Source organism: Hemiscyllium ocellatum, chromosome 18, assembly GCF_020745735.1.
Source record: "Hemiscyllium ocellatum isolate sHemOce1 chromosome 18, sHemOce1.pat.X.cur, whole genome shotgun sequence".
Taxonomy (NCBI): domain Eukaryota; kingdom Metazoa; phylum Chordata; class Chondrichthyes; order Orectolobiformes; family Hemiscylliidae; genus Hemiscyllium; species Hemiscyllium ocellatum.
The window spans coordinates 76928963-76944143 of record NC_083418.1 but is presented as its reverse complement, the minus strand read 5'-3'; positions in this window follow the sequence as shown (position 1 = coordinate 76944143).

Genomic DNA, 15181 nt, shown 5'->3' with positions numbered 1-15181 from the left:
CACTATTATCCCCTCGAGACTGATTACTAAACTTAGTGATCTCGGACTAAGCCCTGCTCTCTGGAACTGGATCCTCAGTTTCCTGACCCACAGGCCACAATCAGTGAAGATTAGGGACAATATTTCATTCTCACTAACACTCAACACTGGAACCCCCTAGGCGTGCATCCTCAACCCCATACTGTACTCACAGTATACCCATAACTGCGTCACCAAATACCAGACTAATGCCATTGGTTGAATCTCAGATAGCAACAAAACAGACTACAGATGGGAGGTGGAAGACCTGGAAAAATGGTGCACTGAGAACAACCTAGCTCCCAATGCCAGTAAAACCAAGGAACTCATTGTTGACTTTCGGCGAGATGTTACTCATGCCCGCCTACTCAATAACAGCACAGAGGTTGAACGAGTGGAGAGTGTCAAGCTCCTGGGAGTGGTCATTCACAACAAGCTTTCTCGGACTCTTCATGTGGATGTGCTGGTTACAAATCCCAACAACGTGGTGGAGGGTTGTTTTTCAGACTGGAGGCCTGTGACCAGTGGAGTGACACAAGGATCGGTGCTGGGCCCTCTACCTTTTGTTGTGGTTCTGTTCGCCGAGCTGGGAGCTTGTGTTGCAAACGTTTCGTCCCCTGTCTAGGTGACATTCTCAGTGCTTGGGAGCCTCCTGTGAAGCGTTTCTGTGATGTTTTCTCCGGCATTTATAGTGGCTTGTCTCTGCCGCTTCCGGTTGTCAGTTCCAGCTGTCCGCTGCAGTGGCCGGTATATTGGGTCCAGGTCGATGTGTTTGTTGACATCCACAGATTCTATTGCAACACAAACTACCAGCTCGGCGAACAGACCCACAACAATGAGCACCCGAGCTACAAATCTTCTCCCAAACTTTGGACCCTCTACCTTTTGTCATTTACATAAATATGCGAGCATAAGAGGTACAGTTAGTAAGTTTGCAGATGACATCAAAACTGGAGGCGTAGTGGACAGTGAAGAGGGTTACCTCAGATTGCAACAGGATCTGGACCAGATGGGCCAATGGACTGAGAAGTGGCAAATGGAGTTTAATTCAAGGTGCTGCATTTTGGGAAAACAAATCTTAGCAGGACTTATACATTTAATGGTAAGGTCCTAGGGAGTGTTGCTGAACAAAGAGACCTTGGATTGCAGGTTCATAGCTCCTTGAAAGTGGAGTCGCAGGTGGATAGGGTAGTGAAGAAGGCATTTGGTATGCTTTCCTTTATTGGTCAGAGTATTGAGTACAGGAGTTGGGGGGTTATGTTGCGGCTGTACAGGACATTGGTTAGGCCACTGTTGGAATATTGCATGCAATTCTGGTTTCCTTCCTATCGGAAAGATGTTGTGAAACTTGAAAGGGTTCAGAAAAGATTTACAAGGATGTTGCCAGGGTTGGGGGATCTGAGCTACAGGGAGAGGCTGAACAGGCTGGGGCTGTTTTCCCTGGAGCGTCGGAGGCTGAGGGGTGACCTTATAGAGGTTTACAAAATTATGAAGGGCATGGATAGGATAAATAGACAAAGTCTTTTCCTTGGGGTTGGGGAGTCCAGAACTAGAGGGCATAGGTTTAGGGTGAGAGGGGAAAGATATAAAAGAGACCTACAGGGCAACTTTTTCACACAGAAAGTGGTACGTGTATGGAATGAGCTTCCAGTGGAAGTGTGGAGGTTAGCACAATTGCAACAGTTAAGAGGAATTTGGATGGGTGTATGAACAGGAAGGGTTTGGAGGGATATGGGCCGGGTGCCGACAAATGGGACTAAATTGGGTTGGGATATCTGGTTGGCATGGATGGGTTGGTCTGAAAGGTCTGTTTCCATTCTATGACTCTATGACTCTATAATGTCTCTTCTTCCTCAGGCAGTTGAGGAAATTTGGCATGACGGCAAATACCTTTGCCAACATTTATAGGTGCGCCATCAAGAACATTCTTTCTGGATGTATCACTACCTGGTATGGCAACTGTACCATTCAAGATTGGAGACGGTTACAGAGAGTGGTGAACTTGGTCCAGACAATCACAAAGGCCAACATGACAATAAATTAAATTAAATTCAATTGTTACAAACCCACCATTGCCTTAACTACACTTCTTCAAACTGTGCTTTGTATAATGGCTCCATTCCCAGTTTCTCTGTCTCTGATGAATCTGTCCCAATGATGCCAACTTCCACAGAGGGTGCTTCTGAAAGGGCTTCCTATCATCTTTACTCAATATCCTCCCCCCAAATCCCCCACCCCAGGCAATGTGGATTACTTATACTTTTTTCAAACCATCATATTCTTTTCACTGTTCAGAAAGCAGTCTCCATGATATTGGGGAGACCAAATGCAGATTAGGTGACTACTTTGTGAAAAACGTCCACTGTGTCTATAAATGTGGCCATGATCTTCCAGTTGTTTGTCATTTCAATACATCATCTTACTTTAATGCTGACCTTTCTGCCCTTGGCCTGCTGTGGGGCTCCAGTGAAGGTCAACGCAAGCTGGAGAAACCGTGCCTCATTTTCCACAGCCTTCAGGACTCAACATTGAGTTCAGCGATAGAGAAAGTGAGGTGTGCAGATGCTGGAGAGTCATCCAGAAAGTGTGGTGCTGGAAAAGCACAGCCAGTCATGCAGCGTCCAAGGAGCAGGTGAGTCGATATTTTGGGCATAAGCCTTCATCAGGAATCAAGCCTTTCTGATGAAGGGCTTATGCCTGAAACATCAATTCTCCTGCTCCTTGGATCCTGCCTGAATGGCTGTGCTTTTCTAGTGCCACACTTTTCGACACTGAATACAACAATTTCAGTGCATGATGTCTGCTCTCCATTTTGATAATTGACTCCCCTCAAATATTATCTAAGGTTATGCCCTCAGGTCTTAGTCTCTCCTACCAATGGAAATATCCTCCGAACATCCACTGTCCAGGCCATTCAGTATTCTATATGTTTCAATTAGATCCCCTCTCATCCTTCTAAATTCCATTGAGTATAGTGCCAGAGTCCTCAAACATTCCTCATATGTTAAGCTTTTCATTCTCATGAACCCCTCTGAACCCACGCCAGGTCTGGTACATCCTTCATGAGATATGGGACTCAAAGCTGCACACAATACTTCAAATGCGGTCTGACCAGAGCCTTATAGAGCCCCAGAAATACATCCTTGCTTTTATATTCAAGTCCTCTCAAAATAAGTGCCAAAATTGCATTTACCTTCCCAACTTTTCTCCATTTGCATTCCCCTTGCCTTTTGATCTATGATACTTCTGATCTTTGAACTACTTTTTCCTCTAACCTTTCCCTGACTTTCCCTTCTGTTTTACTTGCTCCTCCCTAAACTTTGGAACAGTATCGCCTCTTCAGTTCAAAAGAATAGCCATAGTGAACTCAAAATGTTAATTCTGTTTCTCTCTCCGCACATGCTGCCAGATGTGGTGAGTTTCTCTAAACATCATTAGACTTTCAGCCTACAGAACAGGACAATGTTTACAGTCGATTAAAGTTTAGACCTGGTGTTCAGAGTGAAGTGACTGATCCACACTTATATTAATTAACACTCTTTTGTGTTCATTGTGGTAAATGTAATATATTCTGTCAAACCTGAGGCTGCACATTTGGACCTGGGATGTTCTTCAAGCTAGTTAGGGCTGAAAGACCTTTATATGAATTCTTTCAACCTAGTCTGTAATCATAACTGACTTCAGTCATACAAAAGGTTCAATAAAATCTCAAGGTTTCAGATGCAAGTTTGCTCATTGAGCTGGAAGGTTTGTTTTTAGATGTGTTGTTACCATACTCAGTAACATCATCAATGAAGCACTGGTGGTATGTCCCAATATCTGTTTATGTATTTAGGTTTCTTTGGGTGGGTGGTGTCATTTCCTATTCTTTTTCACAGAGGGTGTGAAATGGGATCCAAGTCAATATGTTTGTTGTTAGAGTTCAGGTTGGAATGCCATGCTTCAAGGAATTCTTGTGTGTGTCTCTGTTTGGCTTCTCCTAGAATGGATGTGTTGTCCCAGTTGAAATGCTGTATTTAAGGATACTAGTGAGAGTGGGTCATGTCTTTTTGTGGTGAGTTGATGTTTGTGTATCCTGTTGGCTAGTTTTCTGCCTATCTGTCCAATGTAGTGTTTTTCTACAGTCCTTTTTAGCAGTTTTACAACAATATTGCATTTTGACTTGGTATCAATTCCAGATTTTTGAAAGACTAATTTTAATCAGCTGGCCAGTTGGGATTCAAATCTGTGTCCCAGAGCATTAGTTTAGACAGCAGGATTACTAGCCTAGGGGAAAATGAGGACTTCCCTGCACCTCCAAACACCTCATCTACTGTGTCCGTTGCTTTCGATGTGGTCTCCTCTATATTGAGGAGACAGGATGTCAACTTGTGGAACATTTCAGAGAACATCTCTGGGACACACATACCAAACAATCCCACTGCCCTGTAGCCAATCACTTCAACTCCCCCTCCCATTCTGCCAAGGACATGCAAGTCCTGGGCCTCCACCACTGCCAAATTCTCGTTACCTGATGACTGGAGGAAGAACAGCTCATCTTCCACCTTTGAACCTTCAACCACATGGAATCAATGTCAATTTCACTAGTATCCTCATCAACCTCCCCCTAACTTATCCCATAACCAACCCTCCAACTCAGCACCACCCTCTTGAACAGTCTTACCCATCCATCTTCCTTCCCACATATCTGCTCCACCTTCCACTCTGACCTATCACCATCACGCCCCGCCTTCATCCATCTATCGCATTCCTAACTACCTTCTCCAGCCCCACCCCACTTCCATTTATCTCTCAACCCCTTTAGGGGCCCCCACATTCCTGATGAAGAGCTTATGCTTGAAACATCTACTCTCCTGCTCCTCGAATGCTGCCTGACCAGCTGTGCTATTCCAGCACCACACTTGGATCACTAACCTTGTGCCAACATCATACCCAGTGTGCATGAAGGAAATCTTTCAAGAGTCAGTGGACAGCTGATTATCAATAAATTTGCTCCCAAAGCTGACATGGGTACAGCATTCCTGATGAAGGGCTTATGCCCAAAACGTCGAATTTCCTATTCCTTGGATGCTGCCTAATCTGCTGTGCTTCAACCAGCAACACATTTTCAGCTGTGATCTCCAGCATCTGCAGACCTCATTTTTTACCCTTGGGTACAGAATTCCAAAGATTCGTCCCCTTTGAGTGAAGACAATTCTCCTTACCTCAGTCTGAAGCAGTTAGAGACATAGAGCACGGAAACAGATCCTTCAGTCCAACTCGTCCATGCTGACCAGGTATCCTATATTAATCTAGTCCCATTTGCCAGTACTTGGCCCATATCACGCTAAACCCTTCCTATTTGGATACCCATCCAGATACCTTTTAAATGTTGCAATTGTATGAGCCTCCACCACTTCCTCTAGCAGTTCATTCCATCCATGCACCACCCTTTGGGTGAGAAAGTGACCTTTTAGCTATGAAATGATGGAGTAAGTTTGAGGCGCTGCTTTGCGGATTCCTGCTCATTCTAATGTTTAAAGTTTGCATTGCATCACGTAATTATTTTGCATTACACTGATTACATTATACAACCAAACATTGTTACAGTTTGATCATTTGTATGTGAAACAATTGTTCTGCAAATCTAATTTGAAATTGTTTTTAGTTAATTTGAATAAATGCAATAATCTTACATCAACCAACTGATCTTTCTGTTCCTCTTATTACTGTGAAATAAATATACTTAGGTTGGATGTTGGGAGTCTGTCTTGCACAATTTCACAGAAGACATTATTGGGTCAAGTTCTTTCTATCTTTCAGATTGTGGGTTGCCAGGGCCTGTTTATGGGTCCCATGTTTTCACGGTGAGAAGTCATAGAATTATTGAATCCCTAGTGTGGAAACAGGCCCTTCGGCCCAACAAGTCCATACCGACCCTTCAAAGGGTACCCTACCCAATCATTCCCCATTACTCTACATTTATCTATGGCTAATGCACCTAACCTATAAACTCCTGAGCACTTTAGTGTTGTCAATGCACATCTTTGGATTGCAGAAGGAAACCGGAGCAAACCCGTGTGGAAAGATATAGGGAGAACGTGTAAACACCACACAGATAGTCACCCGAAGCTGGAATCGAACCAGGGTCACCGGCGCTGTGAGGCAGCAGTACTAACCACTGAGCCACCATGCCACCCATGGTAAATTTGTGCCTGGATTTTTAAGGCCATGGCTCACTTTAATTTGGCGGATTAATTGCATGTCCTGATGTAACCTGGTGTAATGTCAATTGGCTGTGGCACCAGCAGAGGTCAGTAGGTAGGTGCTTGGACAGTGAGGGCAGGACCAGATGATGCAAAGGCAGGATGGAGTGGGAGGAGCCATGGTCAGAGGTGGCTATGATGTTTTGATTGGACAAGCAGGGAGGAGAGGTGGTGGATGAAGGGCTTATGCTCGAAACGTCGAATTCCCTATTCCTGAGATGCTGCCTGACCTGCTGTGCTTTAACCAGCAACACATTTTCAGCTGTGATCTCCAGCATCTGCAGACCTCATTTTTGACGGGTAGCAAGGTAGGTATGGGATGGGATAAAAATGATAGCAAGAAATGGTTTTGAATTAGAACTTAGAACATAGAAAGGGACAACACAGAACAGGCCCTTTGGCCCAGATGTTGTGCTGAGATTTAATCCTAATGTAAAATATAGTTAAACTTAACCTACGCACCCCTCAACTCACTGCTATCCATGTGCATGTCTAGCAGTCGCTTAAATGTCCCCAATGACTCTGCTTCCACCACCACAGCTGGCAACGCATTCCATGCATTCACAACTGTCTGTATAAAGAACCTACCTCTGACATCTCCTTTATACTTTCCTCCTAATATCTTCAAACTATGACTTCTCGTACCAGTCAATCCTGCCCTGGGGAAAAGTCTCTGGCTACTGACTCTGTCTATTTCATTCATTATTTTGTGCGCCTCAATCAGGTCTCCCATCTTCCTCCTTCTCTCCAGAGCTTATTCAACCTTTCTTTGTAAGGCAAGCCCTCCAGTCCAGGCAGCATCCTGGTAAACCTTCTTTGCACCCTCTTCAAAGCCTCTGTAACTTTCCTATTGTAGGGCGACCAGAACTGGACACAATATTCCAAGTGTGGTCTCACCAGGGACTTGTAGAGCTGCAGCAAAGCCTCGCGCTCTTAAACTTGATCCCCCTGTTAATGAAAGCCAAAACACCATATGCTTTCTTAATAACCCTATCCACTTGGGTGGCAACTTTGAGGGATCTATATACCTGCACACCCAGATCCCACTGTTCCTCCACACTGCCAAGAATCCTGTCTTTAATCCTATATTCAACATTCGAGTTTGACCTTCCAAAATGTACCACTTCGCATTTATCCAGGTTGAACTCCATCTGCCATTTCTCAGCCCAGCCCTGCATCCTGTCTATGTCACGCTGCAGCCTGCAGTAGCCCTCGATACTATCGACGGCACCTCCAACCTTTGTGTCATCTGCAAATTTACTAATCCACCCCTCAACCTCCTCATCCAATCATTTATAAAAACCACAAAGAGCAGAGGCCCAAGAACAGAGCCCTGTTGGACCCCACTCAACACTGTCCTCCAGTCAGAATACTTTCCATCTACAACCACTCTCTGCCTTCTGTCAGCCACCCAATCCTTAATCCTTAATGCCAAATCTCCCTGTATCCCATACTTCCTGACTTTATGAATGAGCCTATCATGGGGAACCTTATCAAATGCCTTGCTGAAGTCCATATACACTGCTCGACCACGTCAACTTGTCTTGTCACCTCCTCAAAGAACTCAATAGGATTTGTGAGGCATGACCTACCCCTCACAAAGCCATGCTGACTGCCTTTAATCACACTATGCGTTGCCAAATAGTCATAAATCCTATCCCTCAGAATTCTTTCCAAACCTTTGCTGACCACAGACTGACTGGCTTATAATTTCCCAGGGATTTCCCTATTACCCTTCTTGAAAAGTAGATGAAGAAACCATATGGGTGGAGATAAATAAAAAGAGCAAGAAGACACTGGTGGAAGTAATTTATGAGCCTCCAAACAGTCACTTTACAGTCAGACAGAAAATAAGTCAGAAGATTCACTGACAGAAGCATAGCTGAAGCAAAGGGCATAGCTAAGGGTCTAAATGAATGTTTTGTTTATCCCTTTACCACAAAACTGACGGTGACCATAATACAGAATAAGGTAACTATACATTTAGATAAAAATAAGTTAGTACAAGTTGGTCAACATGACCTTATCAAAGGCAGGTCATGTCTGACAAATTGAGTTTTTTGATGAGATGACACAGAGTGTAGTGCTGTGAATGTTTTAAATTTGGACTTTCATAAAGCATTTGCTACATTACAACATGGCAGCTTGGTTAGCAAATTAGACATGTTTGGGATTGATGGGTCTTTAGCAGCATGGATTCAAAGCTGGCTAAAAGTAGGAAACAGAGTATCAGGAGAGATGGGCAATTCTCAGATTGGAGACAAATTGAAAGTAGCGTTCTCCAATGATTGGTGTTGGGACCCTTGCTTTTTCTAATTTATATAAATGATTTGCAAAAAGTGTTGTGTCTAAAAATCTCTAAATAGCAGATGATACGAAGCTAAGGAGAATAGTGAATTGTGAGGATGATGCTAAGTGACTTCAGAGGGATATTGAAAAGTTGATCAAATGAGTAGACACTTGGCAGATAACTTTCAATGCAAAGAAATATGAGGTTTTGCATTTTGGAGGAAGAAACATAGAGAGACAGTACAAGCTCAATGATACAACATTGAGGGGAGTACAGGAGCACAGGGACCTCAGGGTTCATGTGCATGATTCTCTGAGAGTGTCCAGGCAATGAGAAATAGTTGTTAAAATGACTTATAAGATCCCCAGATTTATAAAGAGGGCATAGAGTACAAAAGCAAAGAAATAATGCTACATCTTGATAAATCATTAGATTAGATTTTTAGTATTGGGTTCAGATTTAGGCACTTTATTTAAGGAAGGATGTTAAAGCCCTTAGAGTGTAAAGGATATGTACAAGAAAGATACCAGGAATGAAGGATGTTAGATGAGTCAGACTGGGCTTCTTGATTTAAGAGATGACCTCAGAGATGAGGCATTCAAAACTATGAACAATGTTGACAGAATAAAGAAGAATATTCTGTTTCCACTGGTTGGTATGTCAGTAACCAGGGGTCACAATTTCAAGATTTTCAACAAAAGAGCTAGGAGTGAGATGAAAAGAAACTTCTTCACTCAGTGAGTTGTTAGGATTTTGGAGAGTCATGGAGGTGGATTCCACAGGAGGTTTCAAAAGAGAGCTGAATTTAGAGGGCTATAAAGATAGGTTTGGAGAATGGGACTTGCTGGGTAACGTTTTGGGACACTGGTTCAGAGATGGTAGGAGAAATGGCCTCTTTCTATACTGTAAAATTCTATGATTCTATGGTAGATAATAAGGGCATGTCAAAAGGACAGAATATTAATCATGGATGACTTTAATCACATGCAGATTGGAATAGTCAGGTTGGTGTCAGATGACCATGAGGGAGAGTTCATACAGAGGATCCGGTACAGTTTCCTTGAATAATACCTTATGGATCCCACTAGACATTAGGCTGTTTTGGATCTGGCCATGTGTTAATGAGGCAAGTTTAATAAATGATCTCAGACTAAAAGATCCCTTTGGAAACAGTGACCACAGGTAGAATTTCACATTCTTAGAAACCCACCCAGTCGATGTGGAAATTTTCTTCTCTCTCTCTGGCACTGTCCCCCACACCCCACCTGAACAATCTTCTTGCCACAAGCCAATGTGAGCCCCCATTTGTTCTTAAAGGATTGTCATTGCATTCAGAGGCACAGTGTCATTGCATTCAGAGGCACAGTAAGTTGACTTAGTGCAACAGAAAAACTTACATTCTGATATCTGTTTTAAGGCCGGTCATCTTGAAAACATCACCATCTGCTGTCCTGTCATCAAACTGCATGTGCCTGAGTACAGCACTGTCAATGCTAGTTCATTCTGATAACTTTGTTAGAAATAGCCAACCTGTGTGTGTTTTTAACTGGTTTTCAAAAGTTTATCCTATTAATAATCCATTATCTTAATTTTTAAAAATGAAAATAATACGTTTATTTTGAAGAAATATCTGAAGAACTTCTTATGTCTCTGAATTTTAATTTATAGCATTATTGTGATCAAATGAATATCTACCATGATTTGGATCATCATCAAACAGCCAAGCAACCAAAATGTTGACTAGTTAACATAGTTTTCAGCTATTTACAAATAAGACTTTGTAGCATATAGTAGTGGTGTAAGTTCATTGATGCTATAATTTATTTGTAGGTTTTGCATTTGTAACTTGGAATACAAAAGCATTTCCATGATGTGATGAAACGTAGACCTTTGGAGGCGTTGGGCAAGGGGGATGCAATTTCTGATCATACCGTACCTTATATAGTAATCCAGTAATTATCAAGTTCAAGGTTTTAATTAACAATAGCTAGCATTGTCTTAATGTGGCTTTCCAAATAAGAATCACATTAATACAGAATCTTATTAGTGTTTATCACATGACAAACGTTTACTTAAGTGGAATTGTGAATGAAGATGGTGCCTTTTTTTAAATAATGAGTCATTGAAACTCATTACGTATTGTATCTCCAACATTTCCTTATTCAAACTGTCTGGCAGGATGCTGGTTGGTCACCTTCATGGTTATGTGTTCAGGGTGGTTTTTCCCGGGACTATATTTTGATTTTGTTTTACCATGAGGACCAGAGTGTGTTCAGGGGTATTCAGTATAGTAACGAGTATTTGGTTGGTTTCTGGTTAAATGGCTGCAGATTTGTGTTTGGACAACACAGTGGGAACATCCAGCCCCTGAGGGAGAAAACAGCTCAATCTCTTTCCACATTCCTTTCTCAAAAGGAGAACCAGCCTAGAGACACTATAAGAGTGAATCCTCAGCCAGTGAATGAATGAGAGTAAATTGGTGTTTCCACAACCTTCTGTCCACATCAACAAGCAGAAAGGAACTAGAAAGGGCTGATGGAAAACATTACAGTGACACCTGTGATCTCAACTGGTAACAGAACTGTACTTCACTGATTTTTGTTTTGTTTTCAATACATCTGTAATAATGGTAACTTGCCTCTTTATATCTGTTTGCATGTGTTAGGGAGGTTTTATTGAAAGGGGTAGAAGTTATATTTTCAGGTGTCAATAAGGTAGTCCTTTTTTTTTTGCTTTTAGCAGATCATAATCAAATAGCTATTTTTCTTCTTAAGAAGAGGAAACCCTTGTACATTTTCATTTAACTTGGGTCTGTCAATCAGGTAAATTGCAGACTTTGTGTAGAATTATTAAATTGTTTCACATTTGTGATGACTCTAGAGTAATGGGCCTTTATTTTCAGTGCACTACCCCAGTGAGCCAGAATATTCAGTAAATTTTCTGCCTGGAATTCAAATTCATGATATTGGAGGAGGAAGAACAATAATACTTGCTATTTATCACGGTGACATCAATCATTTTTCCTCTTTCATGTGCGAGCTGCAAAATGCCAAATTAATATTCTGGCTATTGCCTTCCATTCTGAATGATAACAGATTGTTGGAGCTCTGGAGAGTTCACAGAATTACACTAACACTCTCCACTCTGCGTTGGTGCTTATTCTCTCCATTAGCTCCAATCCTAATCTCACTGTGCTGACCTGCTTCCCTGTTTTAAACTTGACCTACCCTAGTCCTGGCTCGAATGAAGATGATTGGTAGGGAAGTTGCCCAATCACACCCAACTCTCGCCACTCTAAGTTATTGAGAATTATTCACACATGCCTTGTAATTGTGTGATTAACAAGTTCTCCATTCATTAACTATTCTTCACTCACTCCATTCTGCTGAAGGCAAGGCTCTCAATTAAATGTGAGGTGATGCACGTTGGAAGTAGGGAATAGGGAATACTCAATGAATAGCAGAACACTTTAAGCTCAGAGGAATCTTGGGGTGCTTGTCCACTGATCCCTGAAGGCAGCAAGACAACTTAATAGGGTGGCTAAGAAGGCATACAGAACACGTCTTTCTCTAATATAGAATAGATATAAGGGCAGGGTGGTTATGTTAGAGCTGTAAGAACATTAGCTAGGTGATGATTGTAGTACTGTGTGCAGTCTGGCCTCTGTACAAAGGGAAGGATGTAATTACACTTGAGGAAGTGCAGAGGAGATTCATTATAATATTGTCTGAAATGGACCACTTTTGCTACGAAGAGAGGCTGGATAAATCCATTTTTTTAGATCAGAGAGAAGGTTGTGGGGACTGAATTGAAGTCTGTAAGACAATGATGGGTTTGGACAGGGTGAATAGAAAGCAGCTGCTCCTCTTTATTGAAGGGTCAATGAGAAGAGGGCACAATTTAAGGTGAAAGGTAAGATGTTTAGAGGGGATTTAAGGATCAGTATTTTTTTAAACCCAGAGGGTGATGGGAATCAGGAATGCACTGCCTCGGAGGGTAATTGAGATGACAAACCTCAAAACCTTTTTAAAATTAATGGATAAACCCTCAAAATGTCATAACATTCAACGCTATGGGCCCAGTGCAGGTGAGTGGGATGAACCTCAGTAGGAATGAGGATAGCTTTTGCTGGGACAGATTCAATGGGCTGAAGGGCCTCTTCTGTATTGTGTAATTCAGTAATCCAACTCCAGCATTTGGTAACCAAAGATTTTCGCTTCCCCGGTCCCCAACACCTTATCTTCACGATGGACATCCAGGCCCTGTACACCTCCATCCCCCATCACAAAGGACTCAAAGCCCTCCGCTTCTTCCTTTCCCGCCACACCAACCAGTACCCTTCCACTGACACCCTCCTTCAACTGACTGAACTGGTCCTCACCCTGAATAACTTCTCTTTCCAATCCTCCCACTTCCTCCAAACTAAAGGAGTTGCCATGGGCACCCGCATGGGCCCCAGCTATGCCTGTCTCTTTGTAGGATATGTGGAACAGTCCATCTTCCGCAACTACACTGGCACCACTCCCCACCTTTTCCTCCGCTACATCGATGACTGTATCGGCGCTGCCTCGTGCTCCCACGAGGAGGTTGAACAGTTTATCAACTTTACCAACACCTTCCATCCCGACCTCAAATTCACCTGGACTGTCTCAGACTCCTCCCTCCCCTTCCTAGATCTTTCCATTTCTATCTCGGGCGACCGACTCAACACAGACATCTACTATAAACCGACTGAATCCCACAGCTATCTCGACTACACCTCCTCCCACCCTGCCCCCTGTAAAAACTCCATCCCATATTCCCAATTCCTTCGTCTCCGCCGCATCTGCTCCCAGGAGGACCAGTTCCAATACCGTACAGCCCAGATGGCCTCCTTCTTCAAGGACCGCAGATTCCCCCCAGACGTGATCGACGATGCCCTCCACCGCATCTCCTCCACTTCCTGCTCCTCTGCCCTTGAGCCCCGCCCCTCCAACCGCCACCAAGACAGAACCCCATTGGTTCTCACCTACCACCCCACCAACCTCCGTATACAGCATATCATCCGCTGTCATTTCCGCCAACTCCAAACGGACCCCACCACCAGGGATATATTTCCCTCCCCTCCCCTATCAGCGTTCCGAAAAGACCACTCCCTCCGTGACTCCCTCGTCAGGTCCACACCCCCCACCAACCCAACCTCCACTCCCCGCACCTTCCCCTGCAACCGCAGGAAATGCAAAACTTGCGCCCACACCTCCTCCCTTACTTCTCTCCAAGGCCCCAAGGGATCCTTCCATATCCGCCACAAATTCACCTGCACCTCCACACACATCATCTATTGCATCCGCTGCATCCGATGTGGCCTCCTCTATATTGGGGAGATGGGCCGCCTACTTGCAGAACGCTTCAGGGAACACCTCTGGGACGCCCGGACCAACCAACCCAACCACCCCGTGGCTCAACACTTTAACTCTCCCTCCCACTCCACCGAAGACATGCAGGTCCTTGGACTCCTCCATCGCCAGAACATAACAACACGACGGTTGGAGGAAGAGCGCCTCATCTTCCGTCTGGGAACCCTCCAGCCACAAGGGATGAACTCAGATTTCTCCAGTTTCCTCATTTCCCCTCCCCCCACCTTGTCTCAGTCGATTCCCTTGAACTTAGCACCGCCCTCCTAACCTGCAATCCTCTTCCTGACCTCTCCGCCCCCATCCCACTCCGGCCTATCACCCTCACCTTGACCTCCTTCCACCTATCACATCTCCATCGCCCCTCCCCCAAGTCCCTCCTCCCTACCTTTTATCTTAGCCTGCCTGGCACCCTCTCCTCATTCCTGATGAAGGGCTCTGGCCCGAAATGTCGAATTTCCTGTTCCTTGGATGCTGCCTGACCTGCTGCGCTTTAACCAGCAACACATTTTCAACCAAAGTCATGTCACACCATTCAAATTCTTAAATACTGACCTGGTCTTTCCAATACAGGCTCCAGGTATACATTCCACAACTCACCATCCTGAGCGTGAGAATTTACAATTGTCACTTGAGCCCACAGTTTGGTGCATTTATGTGTACTGGTATCTACGTGTGGTTAATACACAGAGCACTGTTCTTTACACCTGCCACAAATCAACAGAATATTTCTTAGTGAAATGCCTTGATCAATCAGAGTTAAGTTGCCTGATTTAAAATTCAAATAAAACTTAGGTGATGATTGACAGTTCACTGTTAAGTGCAATCTCCATTGCAGTGCATCTTCCAACAGTGGTGTCTCCACTCTACAAGTCCACTTTCCAATCAACCATCAGTCTTCTTCCATACAGCAAACTGTTATCTTCCCTTTAGTTTGGCATTACTTGTGAATTGTCTTGATGAGTGCTTTGGCAAAATATATCTTTTTCTCAGCAAATTCCACTTTTTTTTCGAAAGAGGTTCTCATGCTTATAGCTCTAAAATACATCTTCACTGGTTCAAGCCAAAATTTATTAAGGCCGCAGGAGATTTAGCAATTTTGTGTTTTAATGATCATGTTCACAAATTTCAAAAATAAAATATTTGTGTGATTCTGGGATTGCACTCTGAGAACGGATTGTGGAGACTTGGCCTAGATTCACAAGAGTAGGTGTTCCCAAAGTTGGGGGAAGGAT